General features: G+C 31.1%; 2 long non-coding RNA genes across 3 annotated transcripts; one reads left to right on the top strand and one right to left on the bottom strand.

The window, feature by feature from the left end:
* Window positions 1–18,854: 18,854 nt before the first annotated feature.
* Window positions 18,855–20,638, bottom strand: LOC127900937 (uncharacterized). Its single transcript, XR_008052844.1, has 2 exons — window positions 20,417–20,638; window positions 18,855–19,132 (listed from the first exon to the last, which is right to left on the bottom strand). It is a non-coding gene; the product is annotated as an uncharacterized LOC127900937 (long non-coding RNA).
* A 1,595-nt stretch (window positions 20,639–22,233) lies between these two features.
* LOC127901430 (uncharacterized) lies at window positions 22,234–26,039 on the top strand. Of its 2 annotated transcripts, none has more exons than XR_008053581.1 (4): window positions 22,234–22,519; window positions 22,630–22,823; window positions 23,751–23,910; window positions 25,625–26,039. It is a non-coding gene; the product is annotated as an uncharacterized LOC127901430 (long non-coding RNA). The 2 variants fall into 2 exon arrangements; XR_008053580.1 differs by having other exon boundaries at window positions 22,238–22,519; window positions 22,707–22,823.
* The last annotated feature ends 1,642 nt before the right edge of the window (window positions 26,040–27,681 follow it).

Below are 27,681 nucleotides of genomic sequence, written 5' to 3'. Positions count from 1 at the left end.
ACTGAGGTTGGTTTGCTGGAGGTTCCTAGTGGTGATGGTGATGACATTTTCTGAGTTTCTCACCCTTTCCTTGGGTATGCTCAGAAAGTGTTTGTTCAGAATGAGGGCAAGAGAGTAGTATCTGAGGTGGAACGATATTTGAGTGACCCAGTTGAAGATCCGAGCAATCTTAAACTCAATGTTTTGCTTTGGTGGAAGGTTAATGGATCGAAGTATCCGATATTAGAGAAAATTGCAAGGGATGTCCTCACTGTTCCTGTTTCCACAGTGGCATTTGAATCTGCCTTTAGCACTGGGCGTCGCGTCATTGACGAATATTGGAGTTCTTTGACCCCTTGTATGATTGAGGCATTGATATATACCGAAAATTCGTTACAAGCTAAACTTTTTGCTAATCCTGTTTACAACCTTCAGGAAGATATTAAAGAGTATATATTCCATATGGAGCTACAAGAAGGTAATAATTTTCTCATACTTTATAAAGTTAAGATGTATTATAACTTTATAAATAGCATCTACATGTACTTAAGTTACTAATTTCATTTTTTTTTTGACATTTTAAAGAGTTTGTAAGATCACAAGCTTCAACGATAGAAACAGTGAGTGATGATATGGGTGTTATGGATATTTGAAAGGTAATTCTTAATAGATATTATTATTTATATATTTCATATTATATGTTTAGGTTTTAATTTACACTATAATAATAGATAATAGTTGTTATAGTTTTAACTTTTAAGTTTTAAGTCAAATTGTAATATTATAATTGTTTTATTTATTTTAGACACATTGAAATTGGCGGAATGGTATTACTTAGGAATTAGGATTATTATTAAATTTACTTTGTGATGAATGCCATGAAATAAGCCACGATTGACTAAATTTTTTTTCCTTATATTTAATCAAGTACACACATGAATTGGGCATATGTGTTTGTGTTTAATGTCCCTTTATTTGTAATGCGGCTTAAAGAAAGTAGTTAAACGGTTATTATATATTATTTTTCAATTTTTCTCTAGGGGATATATGCTTCAATTCTTCAACTTGGAGTAGAAGAAATTGAAGTTAAAAGTTGTCAAAGTGCTTGCGAGGAACGGTGGAGCCGTGGAGGAAGTTGATCTAGATTTACATTTAAACTTTGTTGTGTTTTGGATTTTGGAACTTTGTCATTTGTGTTTTGGAAAATGGAAACTATTTAATTATGTTTAATTTTGTGTTCTAAAGATTAATGTTTAGATTTTAGAATTGGACATTGTGCTTTGGATGGAGACTATTAAATTTAAAATTTGTGTTAATTTTAATTTTATGCTTTGTGTTAATTTTTAATTTTGAATCATTTGAATTTAATTCTATAGTAGTTTTCTTTTTTTTGTTGGTTGAAATGAATGGATGGATGAATGAGGGAGGACAAGGAAGGTGAGAGAGAAATGTCTTAGTTAGCAAGGTGACAAGAGTGGAAAAGAAACCGATTGAAGAATTATGAGAAAAAGTAGCATAAGCTGCCGAGCAGCTTGTATTTCCAGCTTGAATTTAATTCTATATTTTCGTGGTGATGAATTCTATTCAAGTTGTCTCTGCAAAGTAGCATAAACTGACGAGCAACGAGAATCCAGCCTAGAGCCTTAGACTATTTGGAATTTTGGATACCATGCATATATTATTTTTTCTGATTTGACAGTGTAAAGTTTTGGTTATAGGATGCACATGATAGTTCAACTTTTTTCATTCTTAAAGATGCAGAAAATTAGTTGCATACCTCATCAAGCATTTTATTTGAAATACATTTATTATTATCATTACTATTTTTATTATTTTTCATGTGGATTAATGGATTGGGGAGGGTTTGTCTTAATGTTTTAGCCCTTGGATAAATTAAAAATTCTCTAATCTCTACAACAAATTGGTATTTGTTAAATGTTTATGATGAATTTTTAGGTGGGATTCATATTAAAAGGCAAAGGAAAATAAAATTAGCTCCAAATTGCTTAAACCCGAATTGACCCGAAACCTATTTGATCCGATTTCACCCAACCTGAATTGACCCAAATTGACCTGAATTGACCCGAATAAACCGAATTTAATCCGAACCCGAATTAACCCGAATTTGATCCGATCCGAACTCCACCCGACTTTTTAACCCGATCCGAATTAAATTCGGATCGGATCGGATCGGATCGGGTTATAAGTTCAGGTGGGGTTCGAATCGATTTTTATCCAACCCGACCAACCCGAAAATCGATCGGGTTGATCCGAACCCGACCCGAACCCGATTTTGCCCACCCCTATCAGAGCTTGGTTCTCTTATTAGAACTTAACCATCTATAGTAAAAGATTCATGGCAACCCAAAATGATTATGCATTTAGGGAAGGTCAGTCCACAACTAGGCTACCATATTTTGATGGAAACGATTATCTATATTGGGAAACTAGGATGAAAATTTATTTGCAAGCATTAGATTATGCGTGTTGGGAAATTGTTAATGATGGTCTTTTCATGCCGACTACTAAAAATGGAAAAGGGGAAGAAATTCCAAAACCTTCTAGTCAATTGAGTGAACTAGAAAAGAAAAAGATGTCTTTAAATTCCAAATCTATGAATGCCTTGTTTTGTGCCTTAAATAAGAAAGAATTTCATATAGTTTCTAATTTTGAAAATGCTCATAAAATTTAGAATAAACTTGAAGTTGTCTATGAAGGTATAAACCAAGTGAAAGAGTATAAAATCAGTAGGTATACTAGGCAATATGAGTTGTTCCAAATGGAACAAAATGAGAGTGTTCATTCTATGTATACTAGATTTACGGATATAGTAAACATGCTATGAGCACTTGGTAAGACCTTTTCAAATAAGGAGAAGGTAAAGAAATCATTTAGTTAGTACCAATGGAATGGAGACCTAAAAGAACTGTCATTAGGGAAGATAAATATTTAAATACTTTACTTATTAATGATTTAATTGGCTCTTTTATTTTTTAGGGTAATTATCCACCGTCCACCTATTTTTTCACACTATTTTAAAAATACACAATTCTTAATTTTTTTTGCTGAGTTCCACTTGAAGTTATATTTTTTTGCACCTGTCCACTGCTGTCTTCACACTGTTAAGATTTTGCTGAGGTCATAAGGGTATAATGGTAATTTCACCTATGTAATTTGGACAATATTCCGTTAGTTTTTTTAATGGTTTGAAGACGGTAGTGGATAGGTACAAAAAAATATAACTTCAAGTGGAGCTTAGCAAAAAAAATAAAAAATGGTGTATTTTTTAATAAGTGCACAAAAACAAGTGGACGTTAGAAAATTACCCTATTTTTTATGAAGAGGATTTGGTAACTGAAAGAGGAGATGAAGATAAAAAGAAGAAAAACATTGCCTTGAGAGCATCAAAACCTGAAAGTGACGAGGAAAGCAATTTCGAGGATGAAGACATGGCTAAGATGGCCAGAAAATTTAGGAAGTTTTTCAAGAAATCTGGTGAGTGACGAAAATTCAGAAAACTCAAGAACAAAAAAGAGAAGAAGGAAGTAATCATATGTTATGAATGCAAGAATTCTGGCCATATAAGATCGGAGTGCCCACTTCTCAAAAAACTCAAGAAGAAAGCCATGGTGGTTACTTGGTATGACATCGATGAAGAATCGAGTGATGAAATAGATTCGCAAGAAGTGTCAAACCTAGCACTTATGACAATAAGAGATGATGAACTTGACGAGGTAAATTATCTTCCTACTTATGATGAATTGTATAATGCTTTTTAAAGAGCTGCATAATGATATGATGAAAATTAGTAAGAAAAATGCATGTCTTAAGAAGAAAATGTTGCAACTTTCAAATGAGAAAGATGCCTTGCATAAATGCAATGAGTTACTAAATGAAAAGATCAAAAACTAGAATTAGATAATGAAATATTGCATGAAAGGATTGCATCTTTAAAAGGTAAACAAGTACCTCATATGTGCATGAAAAATCAAATGTTGATAATTTGATCAAAGAAAATGAAGAGCTTAAGAAGAAGAGCAATGAGCTCAATGAGATTATGTTAAAATTCACAAATGATCAAAAGAACTTAGAAAAATTGCTCAGCTCTAAAAAATGTGTGGGTATAAGCCTAACTTGAAACAAAAATACTACAAAAATTACTTTGTTAAGGCTACCTTCACTAGTGATCATAAAATTGTTTGTCATTATTGCAATAGAAATGGTCATATGAATTATAGATGCCTTTTTAAGAGAAATGCATATTATGGAATTAAATGTGTTTGGGTTTCAAAAAGAACCATTGCTAACACTCAATGACTCAAAAAGTTTTGGGTACCTAAAACTTAGAGATTTCTCATGCAGGGATAAAAGAAGAGGAAGAACAAATGATACTTGGACAGAGAATGCTCGAGACATATGACATACAATTATTCTTGGTTCTCAAGTTTTACCAAGATTAAAAATGGTGGAGATGTATCATTTGGAGTAATTTAAAAGGAAAGATCATTGGTATCGATAATGTCGATAAAGAATCCTTTACTTTTATTAAAAATGTGTGCTTAGTTGAAAATCTAATACACAACTTGCTTAGTATTAGTTAATTGTGTTATTAAGAATGCATGTGATAGTAAATTTTTTTGTTGGAAATAGATGTGGTAATGTTTATACCATTGACATAGAATGTGCATCTACCCATGATAAATGTTTTTCCGTATTGCATGATGATGGTTGGTTATGGTATAGAAGACTAGGATATGTAAGTATGGATTTAATTTCAAATATTTCCAAAAATGATTTGGTTAAAGGCCTTCCAAAAATCAGATTTCAAAAAAATAAAATTTGTGAAGCTTGTCAATTTGGAAAACTAATAAAAACTTCTTTAAAAAACAAGAATCATGTTTCTACTTAAAAACTATTTAATTGCTTCACATGAATTTGTTTGGACCTTCTAGATATGCTAGTCTAAGTGGTAAATATTATGTATTTGTGATTGTGGATGATTATTTTAGATACACATGGGTTATGTTCTTAGCTAATAAGGATGATGCCTTTGATGCATTTAGAGTTTTCAGTAAAAATGCTCAAAATGAAAAATGTTATTCTATAATGTATTAGAAGTAATTATGGTGGAGAATTTGAAAATCATGCATTTGAGAGTTTTTGTAATGATTTTGATATTAAAAATCAATTTTCATCACCTAAGACTCCACAACAAAATAGAGTTGTTGAAAGAAAGAATAAGTCTATCCAAGAAATGGCTAGGACCATGTTAAATGAGAATGCATTGCCAAAATATTTTTAGGGTGAAACCGTTAATACTGCTTGTTATATTTTAAATCGTGTGTTGAACACAAAAGATAAACTCAATAAACTCCCTATGAGCTTTGGAAAGATAAAAAATTCAACATTGGTTTTTTCAAAATTTTTGGATGCAGATGTTTTATTTTGAACACAAAAGATAATCTTGGTAAATTTGATTCAAAATTTGATGTTGATATTTTTCTTGGTTATTCAAACACAAACAACACTTATAGAGTGTATAATAAAAGAATTTTGGTTATGGAAGAATCTATACATGTTACATTTGATGAATAACCATTTCTTTACTGAGAAAGTTGTTGTTGATGATGATGCAAATGAAGAGTCACAAGAAAAATTATCAAAAGATAAACAGGAGGATGCACCACATGAAAATCAAGAGGATAGACAAGAAAAACAAAAAAATGTGGAGCAACAAGAATGTACTTCTCAAACACTCTCCAAGGAGTGGAGGTATATTTGCTCTTGCCATAAGGTTTTAATTTTAAGTGATCCTTCAAGAGTTGTTACCACTAAATAATCATTTAAAAATACTTATGAGCATGCTGCATTCATATCTCAAATTGAACCAAAATCCTTTGTGGATACGGAAAATGATGAGTCTTGGATTATGGTAATGCAAGAGGAGTTGAATTAATTTGAGAGAAACAATGTGTGAGAATTAATTCCTAAACCAGAACATCAATCCTTATAGGTACTAAATGGGTATTTAGAAATAAAATGGATGAATCCAGTGTGGTTTTAAGGAATAAAGCTAAATTAGTGTTTCAAGGGTACAATAAAGAAGAAAAAATTGATTTTGATGAAACATTTGCACTTGTAGCTAGATTAGAATCATGAGGATGCTCTTAGCATTGCATATCATAAAAAATTCATTTTATACCAAATAGATGTCAAAAGTGATTTCATTTTATATCAAATAGATGTCAAAATTAGTTATATTATGGAAGAAGTGTATGTGAAACAACCCCCTGGTTTTATAAATGAAAAATTTCCAAATCATGTTTATAAGTTGTCAAAAACATTGTATGGATTAAAACAAGCACCTAGAGCATGGTATGATAGACTTAAGAATTTCTTATTGGATAATGTTTTTTAATGGGAAAAGCAGGTACTACTCTCTTTGTTAAGCATAAGAACCAAGTTATACTTGTTATTCAAATTTATGTTGATGATATTATCTTTAGTCCTACTAATGAGTCTTTGTGCAAAGAGTTTTCATCTTGTATGAGTAAAGAATTTGAAAAGAGCATGATGGGAGAATTGAAATATTTCTTGGACTTGATTTAGAAATTTGAAATAAACATGATAAAAGAATTGAAGTATTTCCTTGGACTTCAAATCAAACAAAACAATAAGAGAATCTTTCTCAACCAAGTTAAATGTCAAAGATCTACTCAAGAGATTTGGCATTGATGACTCAAAGACCAAGAACACTCCAATGAGCACAACAATCAAGCTTGACAAAAATGAAAAAGGTAAAGAGTTTGATATCAAAATGTATCGAGGTATGATTTGCTTTTTACTTTACTTAATCGCAAGTAGACTCGATATCATGTTCAATGTATGTTTGTGTGCAAGATTTCAATCATGTCCCAAGGAATATCATTTACTTGCTGTTAAGAGAATTTTCCGTTATTTGAGTGGAACCATAGATCTTGGCCTTTGGTATCCTAGAGGAACCCATATAGATTTAACTTGTTATTCGGATGCCGATTTTGCTGGTTATAAAATTGATAGGAAGAGCACTAGGGGAACTTGTCATTTCCTAGGCCATTCACTTGTTTCATGGTTTATTAAGAAACAAAATTCGGTTTTACTTTCAACCACCAAGGCAGAATATATAGACGTAGGTAGTTGTTGTGCACAAGCCCTTTGGATGAAACAAACACTTAGAGATTATGACATTAATCTTGAACAAATTCTTATCATGTGTGATATTACTATTGCTATAAACCTATCAAGGAATCTCATTCAGCGCTCTAAAACCAAGCATATAGAGATTAGACATAATTTTTTGAGAGATCATGTTAAAAAAGGAGATATTGCATTAGAGTTTATCTCTACGGAAAAACAACTTGCCGATATTTTTACAAAACCTCTTTGCGAAGAACAATTTTTAAAAATTTGGCATGAACTTAGGATGATGAAATTTTTGCATAAACATCTGTAATCATGTTATTGAGACTGTTAAAATTGATTGATTGATGATTATTGATGACTATGTAATGCCTAAGCATGATAAATGAGTAATATGTTTGAATTTTCAATCTTCAAGTGCTTACCATGTCTCATGATTGTGTGATGTATATGTATGATAGATGAGTTATATGTTTGAATTTATAATATTTTGAATGTTAATTATCATGTCTCATGATTAAAATCACTTTTGAAATGTTTCGGGATCACGAAATGGTCTCAGGATTGCTCAAAATTCAGCCGGACTGTGAAAAAAGGGCAGACAAACAACAAGGAGTCGGTCACCTGCCCAAACACAAGAGCAAGCGGCTAACCACCTGCCCCAAGCGGCTAACCGCCTAGGCACGGGTTTGGTGCTTTTTCTTCTTTGTTTCTTCAAGCTCTCACCACTTTCTCTTTACCCATGGCCTCTCCTCCATTTCCACTCAAAATTTCTTCATTTCTCATTCATTTTCTTGCCAAAATCAATCATCCAAACCATTACCAAACCAATTAACCTCATTAAACACTTTCCAATCATTATTTAATCACTTATTTCTCAAAATCCCAAAAATCAAAACCTAAGCTTACCCATTTCTCTCTCTTATAATTTAAGCTTTTTTTAGCCCTTTTTTTTAATCCAATCAACACCATAAATTGCTTTAAAATCATCTTTAGGATCATTTTAATTGATTCAAACTTACCCATTTCACTCAATATTTTGAAAATCCGAATTTGTGTGCTTGGGTATTTTTTTATTTTATTTCAACCATGGTTGGTGGTCAAAAATCCAAGGGAAAACAAGTAGCCAAGAAGCATAAGAAACAACATGGAGACAATTCAGAGTTCATATTAACCCATTTTCCGCATCCACCTATTCGGAAATGTTTTCACGACAAGTTTATGTCAAGGTCGGCTCTCACCCCCTATTTTGCTAATCTTGATAATTTGGAGAATTTAGCTATTTGTGATAAATCTATTAGTGATTTTCTTGTGGATATGGGCTGGACAAATGCTTTAGTTCTTAAGGAACAATATTATCCAAACTTAGTCAAAGTTTTCTATTTGAATATGCTTATTTCTTCACAAACTACAAATAGGATTATTACAAGTGTTGGGGGATTCTTATTGAGTTTGATGTTGCTGATTTAGATAAAATTCTTAGAACTCCAAATGAAAGGCTAGAACTCTATAACACTAGAGGCAGAATAAATTATCCGCGGCATTCTATTGAAGATGCTATTCAAAAGATTTGTATGCGTTCTGATTTATCTTTTGAGTTTTGTAACTCCACTTTGAAATCTCAAGCCTTACCCCTTCAACTTAGAATTCTTTATAGTGTCCTTTATCATGTCATTAGTCCTCGCTCTGGACTTGATGATAAAGTTACCCATTTAGATATGGCCTTATTGGATAGCATTCTACAGGGTAGAGTGCTAAATGTCGGTTATACCATTCTTCATCATATGCTTAACAGTGTAGGTATAGCAAAGCGATCCCTTCCTTTTGGAAACATTATCACTCGTATTCTTAAACATTTTCGAGTTCCCATAATTAAAGCAACCTTTTTTAGTTCTAAGGAATTAAGAGATGAAGCTATAGCCAATTTGTGATTTATATAAGAAGATGATCAATGGTCAAAAGACTAGAGATAAAAAAAAATAAGGTTACTGAACTAGCTTCTTCAAATCATCATATCGTTAACGATGTCCTTCCACCAAACTAGCTCCCTGATCTCAGTGCTCCACAGCGATCACATCTTCCGCCTTCTGAGGGTCCTTCCCATTCTACTTCAGCAGACCCTGAGGATTCGATGCAACAACTATTACTGAAGTGCATTCTATTTCCAAGCAGCAGAGCCAACTTCAATCTCAATTTGAGGCCTTTCAAATTCAGTTCATTTCGGAGCAACAACGCATGTTTAACTAATAGCAATGCTTATTTGATCAACATAATCGCCTCTTTGCTCAATAACGACAACTTCTTGATGGCTAGCAGTAACTTTTCGCTGCTCTTGGGTTTCCACCACCACCCTTCTCATCACATCCACCATCTCCATAGTATTATGTTCTTCTTCATTTTGATTTCAGTTCTCTGTTTTATTCTGCACTATATTTTCAGATGCATTGTTGCTTTAATTGTGGATTGAGGACGATTTTTGTTTGAAATTTGGATGCTTTATATTTAGATGATGTTTTCTAGATTCTTGGAATGGTAAAACTCTTTAGTTAATTGCAAGCTTGATTTTTATATATTTCTTGACTAACCATTTAGGTGTTATTTTTTGCCTGAGCATGAATTTCTAGTAATTTTGATAATGAAGGAGGAGAAGTCATGTATTTTGAATTCCCGGAGACATGTAACATGTACAGGTAACATGTATTTTGATCTTGAAGTATTAATGCATGATTTTGAAATATTTAAGGGGAGCTTACATTTGTTAAATATCACGTTCTCAGGGAGGGTTCATAGTTGATTTATATGTTGAATTATGTATGTCATATACTAAGGAGGAGTATAAATGTCAAAATACATGAGATGTTTGTTATCATTAAAAAAGGGAGAGATTGTTAGCCTAAAAGGCTACACATATTGTAATTTTGATGATAACAAACATGTGTCTTAGGTGATATGATGAATATTGTATTTCACATTGTCACTAGTTCTTGAAGGATAATATTTATGCAAGTGAATCAAGTGAAATCAAGCTCAAGATACTCAACGGACAATGGCTTGATCAAGAACAAAGTTTAGCTCAACGAAGTCATTATTGTGACAAATTCTTGTAAAGTCGGTATGATTTAATAGATGCATGATTTAGCATTTGAAAAGCTCAAGATTTTGTAACGTAATAATACGAACTTAATTGAATTCAACTCGTATTCAAGTAGTTAATGACTCACCGGTTAAATAAATGAATCATAAAAGAATAAAAGCATTAATGAGCCAAAATTCCTTTTTGATTCATTTGTTATTTGGGCTGATTCGATTTCGATCCATTTATTAAACCAATTAGTTTTTTCCACAACCAAATTAATACAATGCGAATCGAGCTGAATAAACGAGCAGACTCTATCCGAACCTGATTAGTTAAACTTGTTAGGGCCAGTTTTGTTGAGGATGGTTATCCAGGTTGATGATGGTTATTCCAGTTATGTTCCTTTAATCTGCCCACATATATGATATATCAAGCACTACTTCTTAAAAATAACATACTGTAGGATAATAATGCATTCAGTTTTTAAAATAATGCGTTCAGTTTATATTCATGAAATTAAATTTAAAAAAATTAGATACGAACCTTGACTGACGAAATGTTAGCGATTGTGGTAAGTGAGAGCAACCAGGAATCTTGCTTGGGTCCAATGAGAAAGGAGAGCGACGGCTTCAAATTGCCTGCTGCCGTTGGGTTCAAGTGACAGATGTTGTTCTCGATGGCTGTCTAGGGAGGCTCCAATATACTATGGTGGCTGGCTTGTGGCTATAGAAAGCCGGGTTGTCTTTGACTGGTTGTTTTTTTAATATTAAAAAATAAATTAAAATAATATACTAATTAAAAAGTGAAAAAATAGTGATAGTAAAAAAAAGATAAATAAATAGAAAATGTACGAAAAATATAATGTTATTAAAATAAAGAGAAAGATTAAAAGTTTATATAATAAAAGAAAAAAATATATATTTATTTAGAGAGGAGTTAGTTGTCTCAGACTCTCAGGTATGCAAAAAAGAATAATCGAAATGCTAAAACATGCTGACGCTTTCATTTTCTTGCCATGAGATCTTGCGACTCTTGAGGCACTAATCACATTTGCTTCGTAGGCCCATTTGATAGTCATCAGAAGTCCATCGGTTTGTTAAATATTAATAACTTTTATGATGACTTCGTAGCATTTATTAACCATGCAATTCAGAATCATTTCATTTCATTTACAGTAAAAAAAAAAACTTTTTATTCATCCTTCTACTACTAATGAGTTATTTGATCTTTTAGAAGTTTACAAACTAGAGCCAAATCCCAAGACTTTTGTATCGAATTGGTCAACTGATAATGATAGCAGTAGTAGTAAGAAGCATAATTTAAATTTAGGGAAAATATCCATCGTCCACCCGTTTTTTCCAACTTTTTCAAAAATACACAATTCCTTTTTCTTTTTTTTTTTGCTGGAATCCACCAAAAGTTACATTTTGTTTCACTTTTCCACTTCCATTTCGAATCCGTTAAGAAAACTAACAAAAACTTTAAAAAATGACCATTTTACCCCCAAAATGAAAATTACAATTTCACCCTAAAAATGCCAAAAATAATAAGATTAAATCTAATTATTTTTCCCACCGGTCAATAAAGAAATTAATTCCATAACCATCAAATGCAAGGTATTTGTTTTTAAATATGTCTTTAATTAGAATGCTAAATTATAAAAATAGTATTAAAAATAGTCAAATCTCGCAAACCATCAATTGAATTGAAGATAAGTAGAGTTTTATTATTCATTGAGGTATAACTCTAGTAGTTAAGTTTTTTTGTACTTCATTAATGTACCAATAATGATATTCATCATTAAATCTGATTATTTTTGGCATTTTTAGGGTGAAATTGTAATTTTTATTTTGGGGGTAAAATTGTCATTTTTTAAGTTTCCGTTAGTTTTCTTAACGGATTTCAAACGGTAGTGGAAAAGTGAAACAAAATGTAATTTTAGGTGGATTCCACAAAAAAAAGAAAAGAAAAGGAATTGTGTATTTTTGAAAAAGTTGGAAAAAACGGGTTGGATATTTTCCCTTATGGTGCGTTTACTTCATGGGAATGGGAATGAGGTGGAATGAGAATGGGCTGGGAATGTGAATGAGCTGGAATTGGAATGAGATTTCAATGTTTACTTAGCAAAAATAAATAGGAATGAGAATGTGCTGGAATGCCATTGATGTATTTACTTGGCAAAATAAATGGAAATGAGAATCAATTTACCAAAATACCCATAATATTAATAATTAATAAAAATAATTAATTTATCATTATTAACAATATTATCATTATTTTTGTTGTTGTTGTTATTATTATTATTATTATTATTATTACTAAATTTTATAACTTTATTATTTTAGTTATTATTAATTATTGTTAATATTATTTTTATTAATATTATCATTATTAACATTTATTATTATTATTATTATTATTATTAAATTTATTATTTTAGTTACTATTAATTATTGTTAATATTATTTTTATTAATATTATCATTATTAACATTTATTATTATAATAATAATTATTAACTTTATTATTTTATTTATTATTAATTATTGTTATTACTATTTTTATTAATATTATCATTATTAACATTTATTATTATTATTATTAAAATTAAATTTTATTAACTTTATTATTTTATTTATTATTAATTATTGTTATTATTATTTTTAATAAAAATAATGATAAATGTTAATAATGATAATATTAATAAAAATAATTAATAATAACTAAAATAATAAATTTAATAAAATTTAATAATAATAATAAAATTTAATAATAATAATAAAATTAATAATAATAATAACAACAATAAGGATAATATTGTTAATAATAATAAATTAATTATTTTTTTATCATTATTTTTATTGTCAATAATGATAATATTAATGAAAATAATAATAATAATAATTAATAATAACCAAAATAATAAAGTTAATAAAATTTAATAATAATAATAATTATTATTATTAATGACATTTAAAATAATAAAATTATTTGTGATTTGAACAAGGGTAATTTAAGAAATATGAAAAAAATTAGAAGGATAGAAAAGTAAATTTATGTTGCATTCTCATTCCCACATTTTCATTCCCAACCCCCCCATGGGAATGAGATTCACATTCTTTATTCCCAAATTGTGTGGGACCCACACAATTTATTCTCATTCCCAAATTACATTTTGTCAAGTAAAAATAGGTTTCATTCTCATTCATTCATTCTCATTCCCCAAACCCACAAGTAAACACACCATTAGATTTAACTCTCCATTCCTAAATATTTTATATTGTAATGTTCAGGTGATGTCTCCTAAACTCTACTTCTTTCCTTCTAGACATTCAAGACAATGTCTTATTTTGGTTGATTGGAGGGAATAATTGACAATTATGGAATAAATATAGTTGTGTTCTTGTATTCTTATATCCTATTTATTTATTTATTTATTAGTAAAAATGGCCTAGTACAAAAAAGCATATTTTCAAAAGATGGCTTAGTATCGAAACACATCTTTTCAGTTCTTGTGATATTTTTACTAATTTTGTTATAAAGACTAACCTTGGACAGATTTGAAGGTGGCTGAATATGGAATTTAATTACTCTAGACACGTATCTTATTAGTCTTGAAGTTTAAACAATAATAAAAAAAGAACACAAATTTTTTAATTCTCTATTATGATACTATTGACTAAACCTTTTTGTTTACCTTAGCCATCTTGAAAGACTTAACAAACCATTCTAGATAAACTCACACGACAAGTGGTGGTGGTAATAAGTTGAGATTCTGTAATACCTAGTCCTTTCGTTTCATTAGTAAGTAATAACCAAAGACAATAGTCATTTTACCTATAAAAAGAAAAAGAAAAAAGAAAAAAAAGAAGCGTAACTCTCACTTAGTAACTCTACTACTTAAGTAAGCAAGGGTATTCCCATAAAATGGTGAGAGTTAATCGAGCTTGTGTGAACTCTTACTTAGTAACTGAGCCTCTTGCCTAAGCTAGTAGAGGGTGTTCGCGTAAAACAGTGAGAGTTTAATTTGTCCAACCTACCTCTTTCTTAGTAACCGAGCCTACTGCCTAAGTAAGCAGAGAGTGTTTGCATAAAACGGTTAAAGTTGCTTAGAAATACATTCTAAATAAACTTGCTGCCTGAGGAAGAAACTTCAACGAAGTGGTAAGGACAAAAGTATTACTTTATTTTAACCAAATCAATAATCATTATGTCAAACATCACCAAGTACAAAAGAAGGTTTGTTGAATTATTGATTGATGGTTGAGTGGCAAGGGGAAGAATAGAATTTTCAAAGAATGCATTTATTTGGTAAACAGATTTCAATTTGGTTTGGATTTTACTAGATATTATTGCTAAATTTGATAGGGGCTAGCAATAAGCTGGTTGGGGAGTGTGTTGTTTAGAAAAGGTAAAATTATCATTTTGCACTCCAAGTCTCACTAACATTTTTACTTTTATATGTTTAATTCCTCTGAACTTTGATATTGTATGTTTTGTTATAATTTGAGTATTTTATGTATTTCGGGGGTATTTTAGTCATTTATGATTAGCGAGAAGTCGAACAACAAAATAGATAGTATTTTCTAGCTTAAACAGTTGAAAACCTTAAGAAGGGCATAAAGGTTAAAATCTTAATTTTAGAATTTTCGTGGTGTCCAACTGACGTTGCATTGCCCGGCTGACATGGCATTGATCGGCTAATGTGGCATTTGGTAGTTGATTTGGCATTTTATGTATTTCGGAGGTATTTTGGTTATTTCATGTTTAACGAAAAGTTGAACAGCAAAACAGATAACATTTTTTAGCTCAGAACAACTGAAAACCTAAGGAAAGGTATAAACAACAAAATTATAATTTTAGAATTTTGTTTCGGCTTAGCTAACGTGGCATTCATTGACCAGCTCACTTGTCTTTGACTGATGATGTGGTAACATCCTATTGGACTGGAAAATACTGATATAGCGTTGACCAATGATATGTCATTCACAGATGATGTGGAGTTGACTAACGACATGGCAGTATCCTATTTGATTGAAAAATGCTAATGTGGCAATGACCGATGATGTGATAGCATATTATTGGGCCTGATAATGTGTTCCAACCAACTAGATCTTGCTAGGCAACGCAATCTTGAGTGTCCGAATTTTTTTCATCTAATAGCTATGATTTACTCATTATATCTATAAATAGAGGGCTCCCCATTAACTTAACAGCTCTGAATCCAAATTTGAGCTCCATTTTGTGTAATTGTCACTCCACCTTGTATTTTCTACTTATTTTTAATAAAATTACCATTTTACCCTATTTCTATTACGATTGGCTAAGTTAATTTTTTAGCTTGGGTTGAAAGTGAGGCCTTAACATGATTCATGAGCTTATTTTGGTAAGTTTATTTTATTTTTCTCTTTGATTTGTGTGGTTCATTTGACTCATTGCTGATAGACAGTGTACCATATCCAGATTTTGCATGGTATACTAGCTCCCTAGTGAAAGATCGTTACATCTAGCACGATGAACAATTCACACCATATTTATTAGAAAGAGACTTCTCTCTAATATTTGTGGGTTGTCTTGACTCATTGTTGATAGAGGTGCATCTAAGTTATTTAGTGGACGGTCTTGCTACATTGTCGACAAAAGAATTATTATTGCCTGGCACCACATGTACTTGACACCCACTTAGCGAAAGATCATCATCCCCTAGCACAGTAAGCGCTTGATATCATATTTATTAAAGTGAGGCTTATGAGTAGTGAAAATACCCCCTCATAAATTAATTACAATTAAAAAGAAATATTACGCCCATGGTGAAGTGTTGCGTGTACATGTACTTGACACCCACTTAGTGAAAGATCATCACCCCCTAGCACAGTAAGCGCTTGATATCATATTTATTAAAGTGAGGCTTATGAGTAGTGAAAATACCCCGTCATAAATTAATTACAATTAAAAAGAAATATTACGCCCATGGTGAAGTGTTGCGTGTGAATCTAGAGACTCAAGTGTTTTGTTTGAATTATTTTCATCTTTAATTTATTCATGCCGTTTTCATTTTAAATCTTAGTATTGCTCAAAAATCATCTCCAGCCAATTCATATGCACACATAAAAAATTAACCCTGTATATAATTAAATCTACCTCCTCATGGGATCGACACTCGTCACCATAAATCTATACTATAATAGATTCATGCATTTATTAGTACAATAAAATTGCACAACCAGGACAAATTTACACTATGACAAGACCAAATTTTGAAACCTCATATCTCTCCAAATAGATATGCCCCCAGGCAAAAGACTCAATAAAGAATGCCGATTTAGAAGTTTGCTGTAACTAGAGACAATGATTTCACTAAAAGCAATACGTAAGAATTTTGAGTGACACTTTATAAAAGTCATTTACACATAATTTATTACCAATTCCATGTATACCTCCTGGGAATATGTTTATCAAAAGCATATTGAATAAGCTTCAATTGATCAAGAGTAATAGGGTCGTTATCTTGAAATGAACCAACTTTCTACTTTGGATTTGATACCGGCGTGACCTATGATTCCTAATTTGTCGCGTTTGCAATACACTGACACTAGCAGATGTTTAAAGTTCTTGTCTAAGGTCAATTGGTTCGTCTATATCTTATATAAAATAAATTTATATGTCAATTCATCCGTCAGTGATTTATAATGGAAATAATCTTTACAAAATGAGATTTCAAAACTTTACCCCATCTTAGGGACTTTGTGATGGAATGGGGACATAATTTCCGATGAAGTAGAAGAGATCTTTCTGAATTTCATTTACTGCTTCAGTTGTCCCAATCCAGGCCATTAGTAAATCGAGGTTTAATTTGTGCACTATTAAGTCCTCATCACTGACCATAACCATGAAATACTAACTAGGACCCAAACGGGGGGTGAATTGGATTTCTAAAAATTTAAGTAACAAATAACCTCAATGCATTTTAAACAAAATAATCAAATTCGAAATAAAAAAATTTATGTGCAATGAAAATAAAGAGATGAGAGTAAGAGACAGTAAACACGCGATTTTTACGTGGTTTGACCAACCCCGCCTACGTCCATGCCTCCAAGCTCACCGAGCTTGAATATTCCACTATCCAAGCCTCCTAGGCTTCAAGATCTTTTAAAATTGACTTCACAAGTGTCAATCAACCTTTACAACAAGAGATTATCCCAAATCCCTTAACCCAAGTGTTTCTCACACTCACACTTCCTTAAATACAAGATTTTTCTCAATACAATCTATGTGTTTACAAATATATGCCCAAGGTGTGATTTAGATAATGAATGAACAAATTAAAGCTCAAGAAATATTGTATTCTCAATAATATGTTCTCGCGTATTCGTTAGATTCACTTTAATTTGGATTTAATGCAACCTTTTTACAGTTGGAGTTGAAAACAAGTCATTATTGACTTTCTACAAAAAGTCAGATCGCCGTTAAGCCTTATCGGATCGTTGTTTTGACTTGAGCAAGTTACCGTTGTGCTACAATTTCAAATTGTTGGATCATTGTTTTCCAGATGTCGGATCGCCATAAGTTTTTAGAAATTAAACTCCAATTATGTTCGATGTCGGTTAGCTATTATCTCTCAAACGGCTAGTCGTTTGTTATAGTGATAGCTACAGTGACATTATTTTCTAAAATTATAATTTTGCCCCAAATATTGTTATAATTATATTGTAGTCCAAATCTTTATACAACATTACAAATAGGTCCATTTCCAGAGTTTTGAAGATTTCCAAAAATTTTTGAAATTATACTATTACCCAAAACTTTATAAAATATTTCAAGCAGGTTCATTTTTAAAATTTCAAAACAATACTTGTTGATTTCAAAGTTCTCAATATTTTTTCAATTTAAACTATTAACTTGAAAACAACCAATTTCATAAAATCATTTTTTCATTAAGTACAAAACTTTTATATTATGAAAATAATGATTTACCTAAAATATATAAAAATAATTTGAACTTTTAAAAGCTTAATCATTCTTAATTTTGTTAGTTTTCATCAAAATCAACGTTATGGATACATAAATGTTAACAAACCATTTTATTTTTCCCATCAGTGGTCGACCAGGTTTTTCTAAGTGGACACGTAGGTTTTGGACTTTTGAAGGTCGGTGATGGCGATGGATCAGATGGTTGTTTTGATGGTACACGAACCAGGCAATTTGATCTCAATTCCTTTAATGACTTATCAATCATTTCCATTCTCACATCGAATGAATCCATTTTAGTGTTTAGTTCTCTAGACTAGCTCTGTAAGCACCCTAAAAGTTGCCTCCATATTAATAGTGCTCGGCTCAGTATGTTGGGTATGTTCAAAATAAGAGAAATGAATTTGGAGTTGAAAAAAATTTGCTTCGCACATTGGAACCTAAAACAAACAAGAATAACTTATATTGGTTCTTAAAATTATATACATGCATCAACAAGATAGAGAATAATACAAACCCCACTACTTGTGATGCCCCCATACTTTTTCTGCTAATTCAAGAATCGATGAATCCCTTTTTTTGGTCCATACACTAATAAGGCATATTGTTCTATTGATAGAACAACAATCATGCAGAATAGTAGTGAAGTAAACTTTAGAACAAAAGCAATATAATGTCATATTATTTTTCATAGGAATACGTTAAAATGGTATAAAATAGTTATTACATTTAAGATATGTTAAACATACCTCTAAGAACATAAGACAACAACTAACCGACTTCATTTGGTGTCCTTTATGCTGAAACTATACCCTTCCACAAAAAGTTAAGGCACCATGTAGCCCAATTCTTTTTCCTGATTGACTGAACATCTTTCAAAGCATGAAGATACATTGGATTGAAGTGGAACTTATGGGACGTAATGCAATTCCTAGAAGAAACAAAGAAGAAATGATATTAAAATCATCATCAAAGAAGAAATGATCTTAAAATCATCATCATAGCTTTCACTAACTATTAGTCGATCATTAACAATAGCTTTTTCAATTCCTCTTCAACCGATTCTATACTTAGCATGCACTTCAGTAATATCACCAACTTCTTCCTCTATGTCTATAGGTCACTTCCACCCTTGATCCCCATTACGATGCTGAAGGTAATGAGATTTAAACAAAATTCTCTGCCATTCAAAACCGCTTGTGTCACATTATTAGACAAGTGTTTCACAAAACTCTTATCTCAACCAACCACATTTTAAGTCTAGGATGCTTTTGTAGCCAATTTCTTAATTACAGCTTGTTGCTCCGGTGAGAATATGGAAATAACCTTAGTGAATGCGCTCACACGACAATGGGATAAAATAAATTAGTCATGCTTATCCTTATTTTTTCATTGTTCATCCACTTTTACAATGCTGCTTTCACCAACATCTAAAATTGGGTCTTCAAACATTGTCCCAAAATGATGCTTCTCCTCGTTCGTTAATTTCTTTTATTTTTCAAGAATTGTGGCCCTACAAACCTTTCTAGCTCCTTGTTGCCTAACCTTATGTGCTTTATATTTACTATACACAACATTCAATATTACGTCAATAATAGAAACAAAACTAATTAGTACCATAAAAACTTCAAAAAAATTAATTAATTTATACTTACAAAAAGTATATATATGCTCTTTGACTATGTCTTATATCTATTTTATAACTAGATTATATTGTTCAAACCCTGAAATACACAACACATAAATGTAGTGTCAATTTAATGAATAATAATAAAAAGACAACAGCAAATAACAGTAGAGAAGGAAAATGGTGTGCAAAAGTCAGAAGAACCAACTAGCGGATTACATGTAGAAGATAACCGTTTGGTTTCTGCCTTCCAAGTGGTCAGCAGCTCGGTCTAAGTGGCTAGCCTCTGAAAGAGTAGAAACCATTCAGTTAGTTGCTTATACCCATCCAGCAAGTTGGTTCCTTTAATTTTCATCATATTCTTCCTTCGTTTCTTTATCTTCTCTCTCTAAAACCCAAAACCCGCACCTCTCTCTCACTACAACCCACCATTTTGTTATACATGCTAATTTCATGCTTCCAAACTATTAATCATCTCTTGAACAACAATTTTTCATCATCTAAATACCATTTTTCCATAGCATTTTATTTCACATAGCATTTTCAGTAATCACCACAAAAAGCACAAGAATTAAGATTACATCTTACCTTGTCATTAACTCAAAAATGAAAGAGAATGAGAGGCAGATGTGTTGAACGGCTCAAGATGACAGAAATCAATTGATGGATTTGACTTTTTGTTTCCCATGTGGGAGATGGTAGCTTCGATTTTATGTGTTTCATAAAAAAAAAATCCAAGAGAGAAATCAATAATTTGATAGAGAAGGTGAGAGACATGGAGAGATGTTAGGGATTTCAGAAAGGGACAACTATTTGAGCAACCAGTTTAACAAGTTACCCATTTTTCCATTTTTAATTTATAATCAATCTCAACCATCGACTTCATTTTACTTGAATCTAACGGTTACATTTAAAAAACGGCACAGTGCCGAGCATTAAGACCCGGCGCTGCAGCTTTAGCCCTCTAATTAATGTATGTTTGGTGCACAAGTCTAAGCGGTATACATGCCATATAATTTTGAGTCATGCATGCCTATTCGATATGACTTATCTAATAGTCATAAGTATTTATCTAATCTCATAAACTCTTTTCAAAATTTTTGTTATTATTTGGTTGTATTTTTAAGTAGAGTTCTTGAAGATTAAACAATTTATTTTATCTCTACTAGCAAAAACTCAAATTTAGGGCTTTTAGGAATAGAGGCAAAAAAACTTTTTCAAAATATTAAAATGTCTAAAATATCATTTCTTTATCTCAAAATCTTATTTCATTCCTTAATAATATAACTTTAACTAAGTTATCTATTAAAGTAATTTTATAATTTTTAATAAAAGCTCTTATTGACAACCAAACAACTAAAACTTTTTAGTAAAAGCTCTACTTATAAAAACTCAACTAGCAAAATCTCTATTTAAATAAGATTTATTTGAAAAGTTATACCAAACGGAGCCATATTATTTTCATCCATTCTCTTTATAAAACTCTTTTTTCCAGTTATGTTTATTTAACTTTAAAAACATCATTTTTTTTCCTTTAGACATATCCTTCAATTTTTTAATTTATTTATTTTATCATTAAAACTCAAAAGTAATATTATGTTAAATTAAACATATTTTAAATTAAAATTTGAAAGCAATTTTAGGTATAGAAATTCTTATCAGTGAGAAAAAAGAAAAGAGAAATAAATTTTTGTAATTATTTTAGTTAGACAAAAGTAACAAGTAAAAAATAAAAAATAAATGAATTGATTATCAATGCAAGTAATTTGTTGAAAAAATTCTTAAGTGTGTTTAATTCTTATTTGTCTTTGAATGTAATTATATTTTAAAATGGGTTTTTGTACGAAAAATGAAGAAGTGCCAATAGCTTCACTCTATAATCTTAGCTGCACTGTTTGGTGCAAAATGGCTTGCATAAAATTGAGACCCGTCCACCCCCATGTTTAGGCCATTTTGCTACATTTATTCATTTTTTATTTTTTAATTCAGTTATTTAATTTATTTTAATTATTTTTTAAATGTGAATATTTAAACTATTGCCGATCATCGAAAACTTATGACAAATTTTGGGTATATCATAAAATTATGATAGACTTGTGACATAATTTTCAATCTATCATAAATTAATGATGGTGTTGTGATATAAATATTTTCTATCATGAATTTATGATGGTTTTATGATAGAATTATCATTTATCACGAACTTATGATAGAATCGTGATAGAAATTTAATCTATCAAAAAATCGTGATAGAAAAATTACTTTGACCATCTTTGACCCAAATTTTATATATTATTTTATTAAAAAAACAAAAGATGCGTTTTAATAATTTTTTTTAAAAAAAGAAAATGCTAGCAAAAATGTACCGTTTTGGGTACTTTAAACTTTCTTTCTTCCTTTTTTTTCCTAAGTGTTAAACGAATATAGTCATACACAACTGCTTCTCTTGTCACTCTCTCATTTTCTTTGTTTTTTTTTCCTTTCATTTTCTCAAGAAACCTTAACGAAATTTTCTCAGGAACTAAATAGTTTACAAATCCTTCGACAAACAGTTTACGAATCCTTCGATTCTGACGAAAACTGCAGTACCAGAGGTTGAAGCAGCATCAGCAGCAGCAACAAGCACTAGTGCAGCAAGCGCTTCTTCAACAAAAGTCTCTCTACCATCCCGAACTCTTAGCCACTCCTCAGGTCCAATTTCTCGTTTGCATGTTGTTTCTCGTCGCTTATGTGAATCCATTATGTCGTGATTTCGATTGTGTTTTCATAATTTCAAGATTTGATTTGTTCACACTATTTAGGGTTAGCTTGTTTGTTTTCGCTTATGTGAATCCATTATAACATCGAACGTTCTTTCTCAACGATATTTGTGTTGAAGAACAAAGCAAGGGGTTGTTAGAGGAGCGAGGCGGGGACGGCTTGACGATGTAGATTTGATTCACCGTTTTGCTTTCTCGACGCTATTGCCCTACGATCTTGTTCTCTGCCGCGCAAGGTCAATTTGCGTCGTTATGTTTTTAGTATTTTCAAAATTTTGATTTAAACTTTTTGATTCAAATGCAGTAGATCAAATAATTTGTTGTTTTACAAGCTTGGATAATCTAATTAAGAAGCTGTATATAGATCTATTTACAGTTTTGCAGGTCATAAGGTTCGTTGTAGCTTTAATTTTAATAATCCCTTGAGGAGTCATGGCTTCAAAGCATATTTTGAAGTAACTCAGGGATCTGCAAAAGGATCCTCCCACATCTTGAAATTGCTCCAATTTGTCATTGTAACTTTAAATACCTTGTGAAATGAAACTGTGAAAGACATTTAGTATGCCAAACATATTGTTAATTTTTTGCTTTCTGCTTTTGGTTTAGGTATGTTTGGGATTGAGGCTTGATCTGTAGTTGTTGTGAAATCAAATCACTAGCTTAAGGCTTCCTTTGGTATTGTGTTGTTCTGGCTTAAAAAGACACGGCTATTGTGGAGTGAAAGCTCTTTGCTATGAATTAGAAGTTGATAGTGTTTAGTAAACATTACTTATAATAATAATTTTGACAACTATATTAAAGGTAGTATAGGTTTTTCATTGTAAAATTTTAGGGTAAATTCACTTTAAATGTTGTGGCTTAAAGCCACTACTGATAAATAACTGTACCAAACGAGAGACTTAGTGTGTGGGTGGGTGCTAGATATTAGCTGCAGAGTAAAAGTGGGTGTTTGCCAAACATTTTAGCTCTAGAAGCATAACAATTACAAACATTTTAGTCTTTGTTGAAGCAAAAGCTTTATATTAAAGTTAGCTGTTGCATAATCAATCTCATAACATGGATGTGGATATACCTAGGCTGTTTATCTTATTCTCTCACTCGAGTCAAGAGCGGCTAAATATACCTCTTTTGTAATGCTTTGAGTTTTGTTGCTGGTGGTGCAGAAATGTAAGACTAAAGTTGGCTTAAGGAACATAATATGCTCGGTGCAAAAAGAAGAGAAAGGTTGGTGGAAAAGGCTACTCAAATCAGAAGAGAAACCAGCACCTTACATTAAGGTTGATTGGAACAAATGGTGCAATCAAGGTGATGAGGGATCAAATTGTAAGTTCATTATTCAATGTTCTCATGAAGTTTATAAGCATATTGTTTTTTTTATATATGTACTATATATGAATCCAGCACAATCTTGTGTGTTTTCGGAAATGTTGACATGGTAGCCTATACACTTGAAGCTAATTACAAGTTTATTGCATCACTACGTGTTGATCCAAAGTATGAAGAATATCAACCTGATTTCTTATCCTTCTGCACTCACTTCTTTCAATATTCAGGCTTCTTGATCTCTCTTGGATCTCAAAATTTTGTATCTGGGATAATATCATGGCTTATATTGCTTGTTAGCTGCAGCCCATGCTATATATTAGTTGTCGTATGATCTTGATTTCTCATTTTGTGTCTATTTAATTTTTGATTTTCTATTATCTCATTTTCTTTTTACCAGAATTAGGATCTCAATAATCTGGCGAACAAAATCAACGGTTTTTTCTTGCAGTTAGTTAAACCTATAGAACTACTTAGATTAATGTTTTAATGTTTTTTAGCTATATTGTTTTCTAGTAACTTGTTTAATGGTACCTCTCATTCTAAGTGCATGTAGATTATAGGTTGAAAACAATAAATGAATAAATGTGTGTATAACCTAATCAAACCTAGTAATCTGATGAAGTTATGTCAAAGAATGAAGTGTTGTATCCATTGGAAATTAATATCATATGTATAGATTTTACATTTTGTGATTGTTTCTTGTATCTGTATCTAAAACCATGTCCTTAGTATGTCTTTGTCTTTAAAGGTGGCCATGTTAGATAAATTGTTTCCATGTCAAATAGTTGTGCCTATTTCTGGAGAAAAGAAGTTGTTGGAAGATAAGAGAATTTATGCAGTTCTAGTTTGTTTCTATAGGTCAATGACAGATTCACAAATTTCCATTTACTACCTAGCTAACCGGGGAGTAAAATTGGTTTTGGTCTTATTATTGGAGGGGGGAAGAGTTGATAGAATAGGTTTCAATACTGCAATGGGAGTTGCCAGGTAGGGAAAAATGAGACATGAGAGAAAATGGTGCCAGAGGGAGGGTGAGATCAGTGACCTGCTTTTTAAGCCCCAGACTGTTGTAGATGGTGAGCAATGTCAGGATATCTAGATTGACGAAGGATCTTTCTTTTTTCTTGCCTCGTGGTTTTTCCCTAAATCCTCTGGAATGTTGTTAATTCTCTTGTTTCTTCCGTAAAAGATGTGAGGTTAATCCCTTTAAATTACCTAATTATAGAAGGATGTCAGTGGATTGCTTGTGCTTCAGATCCAATGAGAACATTTATTTCTTTCTTTCATTTTGGGGTATGTGTTCAGAGTTTGTGAGCTTTTCCATTTCTTGGTTAGTTATTATCCTTTATTTATTTTGCTTTACTTATGGGTAATGAAGTTTCTGTTTGTTTATTGTAATCACACTGCAAATATCAGTCTTCCTTATAGTGGCTAAAAGTTTATCTCCAGTTTTGGCTTCTTATTGACTTTGAGATAATTTATTATTGTGTATTTTGATGCATATCATGTGTGCATGTGTGCTATATCTACTAAGGATTCCTCTAGCTTATATTAGTGAATTTAGTTGACGTTATTCCGTATTCTAATTTTCAAAACTTGGTCACTGGATATGAGAATCTTTGTCATTACTAGATCTTTCGAAATTCAAAAATTAAAAGTTTTAGAGTAAGACTTCCACTAGTTCTAACCAAACATTTTGTGGTCTTTACAGCTGATTTGGCTTCCAATGACGATGATGCTGAGGTAATTGTTTCTTCATGTTTCTTCTTACCAATATAGACTGAAATTTTTGTGGATAGAGCATTAATTTTGCACACATATTTGGCATTGGCTTGAGGAGTCATGGCTTCAAAGATTATTCAATATATTGCCGCTGGAAAAGGGTATTGCTTATTGAAGTCTTATTGTTGGAATATTTCCATTAATCTTTGGAAGTTTTGTTGGGGAGCTTGGCTCAGTGGCCGGAATTTGAATTAAATTTCTTGGAGTTTAATTGGAATTTAACTATTGTTTTATATTTTGACTTTTTTTTAATTTGGGATGTTTTATTATGTATTAGTGGTAATGACATTGAATACTAGATGTATTTATTTTGAAATTAATTTGTTGGATTGAATGGATGTTAATTACTATTATTTTTTTATTTTTTGACAATATTCATTTTTATTAACTAATTAAATTTGTAAACAGGAATTCACAAATAAACTATAATCACAATATAATTTTTTTTAAAAATATTAACTTTATGACGGGAAATACACATCATAAAGTTTGTCATAAAAAATTTTCCCCCGAAATTGAATAATAAATTTACAAATGACAATTTAATTTCCCACCAAAAAATTAAAAAAATAGAGCGAAAATTTTAATAAATTTAAATTTTATTTAATTATTTTTTCTTATCAAAATATTGTGTGACGGATATATGATTGTAAAATACTATCAAGAATTCATGACGGAAAATATTCTGTCATAAATTAATGACAGTGACATAGATGACGGTTGAACTGTCTGTCATGCACTACCTTTTATGACGGTTATTTCCCGTCATTTATTGCCTATTTTCTTATAGTGACTATTATTGGCAACTAGCTGCTACAATTTTTCGATAGCTTTTATTATTAGAGTTAATACTAATGAATACTTATCACATGCTCTACACAATGATACCAATATCTCCTGCAACGAAATTTCTGGAAATATATAGTAAATCGAAGTTCTGTTGTCGAAGATATTAGTGGCGTTGCATAAAGCCGTAAAAAAGATTCCAACAGTACTAATTAAGACATAAATGAATGACATTTATAAATTGCCAGCAATAGCCAATAGGGGCTGCCAGTGGTTATTTTATTTTCTAATAATAAATAAAAATTAATTTTAATTTAATATAAATTATAACATAAAATACTAACATATGTTATACAGTACATAGAAAACTAAACATGGTACTGTATTAAATTTGGTACTCCTTAACACAATACATTATAGTCCAATTCAATCCTTACAATACAGTGTGACACTCCAAACACACCCTAAAGATTATAATTAATTTAAGTTACAGTACAAATTTTTATATCCTAACTAGTGTGTTAGATGATATGTGTAAAATTTGATGGGCTCAAATTTAGAGAAGAAAGCTAAAAGAAGTAACTGAATTTAATAGGTCTCATGTATTGTATATTTCCTTTTATCTCAGGCACTGGAACCCTTCGTGGATGAACCTTATGAACAATGGTAGATCTGGGAATTTAATCTAGAGAGGACTTGATAGAAATACAACGATTCACGGTGGTAACATTCTATAGCGCGAGTGATCGACAATGGCAAAGTGCGAGTGAGGGAGTGATGATAGCAACGCTAATTTTCTTCTTTTAGTTTTATTCATTAATTAACATAACTTAAAAAGAAAAAATGGTTGACAAGGAAAACATAGTTGTAAATAATCTACCAATCTTAATGTTAGAGTGGGCATATCAAACCTAAAATAATTTCAGCTTCAATTCGGTTTGGTTTATCCTATAAGATCAAATGGCTTATAAACCTTTCGGTTTAAATTTATTTAAATTGAAATTGGAACAAAATCATTTTAGCCTAATATATATATAGAGAAATAAAAAGTCATTCTCTAATGTGGGCGCCCTCAAATTTTTTTTTTCATACAGACATGCTTTAAAGCTATGATATTTAGCATGTCCTCTGTGTGTGTGTGTGCGCGCGCGCGTGTTCGCGCACATACGTATACGCATATGCATATGTATATGTATATGT

This window comes from Citrus sinensis, chromosome 3 (genome assembly GCF_022201045.2).
Source record: "Citrus sinensis cultivar Valencia sweet orange chromosome 3, DVS_A1.0, whole genome shotgun sequence".
Classification (NCBI taxonomy): Eukaryota; Viridiplantae; Streptophyta; class Magnoliopsida; order Sapindales; family Rutaceae; genus Citrus; species Citrus sinensis.
Note: the sequence above shows the minus strand (reverse complement) of the source record. Positions and strands in the feature narration are given on the sequence as shown.